Below are 3026 nucleotides of genomic sequence, written 5' to 3' on the forward strand. Positions count from 1 at the left end.
TACTAGAATTTTCCTTTACTTTCCAACCTTAAGTGTGTAAACAAACGCAGCCTAATATTATGGAAGTAAATCAATGGAGAAGGATACTTACAACACTATTGGTGCAATAAAACTCGCAATCAGTTTCAGTTATGAATTCTTCAGGAAAATCACATTCTTTGGGAAATCCTTCCATGCATCTCCATGAAACCAGCTAGCTTGAATTGCAACAACGGCACCAAGAGCAACCACTTCTTTAGGATTCACCCTTCTACTTGAAATTTTCTTAAATATATATCTCGGCTAGAACTTCTTGTACTTTGGGAACTCTTGCCATCCCTCCTACAAGAAAGACCTCATCCACATGATCGGTAGTGATACCAGCATTATTTCTCAAATAGCTCTCACATAAGTTTCTAGTCCATCCAATCAAACTAGTTACCAAACTCTCAAACGTTGATCTAGTAAGTGTGATAGTCACAGGTTTTCCGCCTGGTGCATCAGTAGTAGCAAATGACAGGTTGATCTCAGTTTCAGATCTAGATGAAAGTTCTACCTTAGCCGCCTCAGCTGCTTGCCGAAGCCACTGGACAGCTAATCGGTCCTTTGAAATGTCAACATACTCAGTTCTTTTAAGCTCACTCACCATATACTCCATTATGGCATTGTCAAAGTCCTCCCCACCCAAGAAAGTGTCACATTTTCCTGTGATGTAGAAATACCCATTAGAGATCCTTAGTAAAGAAACATCAAAGTTCCTACCACCAAGATTTATTACAGCTACTAGTTTCCTGGCACGTGTCTACGCCACGTGTGCGGTCAGTTGCTATGGGCTGGGCAACACAAAAATCTAACTTTTGTCAGTGGTAATATCGTAAATGTTTGTAAAATAGAGGGTAATATCATAAAATAGGGAGAGGTAGTCAGTTGGTTTGTGCAGGCATCACAAAAATCTAACTTTCGGTCAGTGGTAATATCACTAATGTTTGTAAAACTGAGGGCAATGTTGTAAAATTAGGGAGAAGCGTCTGAATTTTACATGATAGTTTTACCCCTCCCCCACCTATGTTATTATAAAATGTCCTTATGACCATAATCGTAATAATTGAAACCAGATAGAGATATAATTGGAAAAGTGTACTGTTCACTGAACCATTCTCTTTAAAGTAGGTAATTAGATAATGCCATCCTTCTCAATCAACCCATAGGAAATTGCAGTAGCAATGGGCTCAGGAATAACTATCTGTAGATTTAGGCCTGCCATTACCCCAACATTCAATGTCGCCATAACCTGAGTAGCACTGATTTCCCTTGACAATGTAATAATGGCATTAGAAATTGTCTTTCTAATACATTTCCCTATATCATCTTTTATGCTGCTCAAAATCGTAGCTACAATTTCTACTAGGGAATACTGCCGTCCATAGGCTTCAACCCATGCATCTCCATTGGGAGCCCTGACTATCTTATAAGGAACCATCTTCATCTTTTTCTGTACCATGGGGTCATCAAACTTGCTTCCTAATAGACGCTTAATGCCAATAATTGTGTTTGTTGGATCCGTCCCTACCTAAAAGTTGGGTGGACCTCCTAACATACACTCCTCCTCTCCCACAAAGGCCAACCACTAATGGATTGTGGGCAATAACCTTGGCAATATTTGTTGGAATTCTCTTTTTGGTATTTCAAATTACTTATGTAAGCTTGGTTGAGAAGATGAACAAGTGTGTTCTTTCTCTCGTTGTATTTTGTGTGATAGTCCCACATTGGTTGGTAAACTCTTGGAAACCAATTTTGTAGTCTATATTATTGTTTTAGTCCCACATTGGTTAGTTAACTCTTTGTGAGTGACTTGAACGTCTATATAAAGGCTTGTAGTCACCAACCAGGGATATTTAATTACAGAGACCCAAATCCATCTCTTTCATTCAAACGCCTGTGAAGCTTTTACACCATCTGAGGGGGCGAAATCTCTTCTTAAGGATAGTGTATTCACACACCTTGACTGTCCATTTTTTCTCTGTCCTTTTGTTCTATTCATTTATCTAACCCCGGTTACAACAATCTTAAGAAGAGATATTCGTAGATCAAAGGATAGTCCTTTCAGATGACAATCAAAAATATAAATGTTTTACTTTTAATGATTGTTTGGTTTAATAAGTTATGGCTTTAGAAATTTTCTTATAATTTCATTTTTGCTAGGGAAACTATTTTAAGGTTGAATTTATCGATCTTTCATGGTTTATCAAACCCTAGATGATTGTATATATTTCTCCTACGTCTGTGGGAGTCAAATATGCGTTTTTCAATCAAGAAAATGTCAAAGTTCATCTTTTGGATTGCTCCGTCACTCGTTACTAAAAATGCTATAATTTTCAGCTTAGAGCTCGATTTTGTAATCCGCTTTTTGGGTTGGATAGCTGATTCAAAGAGTTTTACAGTGTATATGACTTGATATTTAGTTCGTCTTGAGCTAGTTCAGTTTCACAGTTCTTTGGGACTGTTTTTCTAGATGGAGGAAAACATGGTAATCCAGTTTTTCAATCGGATAGGTATCGTATTCTTTCACTCTCTTGCAATTCTTTTGGTTTGATTATATGATGATATTCTTATCTAGAGTTGCATGCTAGTTTTTATTTTTAGGAGGGAAATCCCTAAACTTAAACTTTTTACTATTAATAACATAGTCAACAAGTTATACGTGAGCTTTGTTTATCATTAATGATATTATTTGGTTTGACTAGATGTAGTGTGATATTAATTTTCTTTGTACATATGAAGATGTATGTAGATGGTCTAAGAGTGACCTTAAGATAGTTAATATAAACCACATTCAAATCTTGGTTAGTAATTATAATGTATTCAATGCATAATTGCTTACCTTGTCTATTGAGTATATGTGTTGTTATATGATGGTTATAATTGTAATATTGTGAGAATACATGTTAGATGAAGTAACTTGTAGCTTATATCCAATATAATATATGTTAAAGTTGTGTAGCATTCTAGCTTTGGATATTAATCATCGTGAATTTCTTTGAATTTGA

General features: G+C 36.0%; 1 pseudogene; it reads right to left on the reverse strand.

The window, feature by feature from the left end:
* Positions 1 to 265: 265 nt before the first annotated feature.
* On the reverse strand, positions 266 to 1480 carry LOC147511039 (heat shock 70 kDa protein, mitochondrial pseudogene; annotated as a pseudogene).
* Positions 1481 to 3026: the final 1546 nt, after the last annotated feature.

This window comes from Coptis chinensis, chromosome 3, assembly GCF_015680905.1.
Source record: "Coptis chinensis isolate HL-2020 chromosome 3, ASM1568090v1, whole genome shotgun sequence".
NCBI classification, from domain to species: Eukaryota; Viridiplantae; Streptophyta; class Magnoliopsida; order Ranunculales; family Ranunculaceae; genus Coptis; species Coptis chinensis.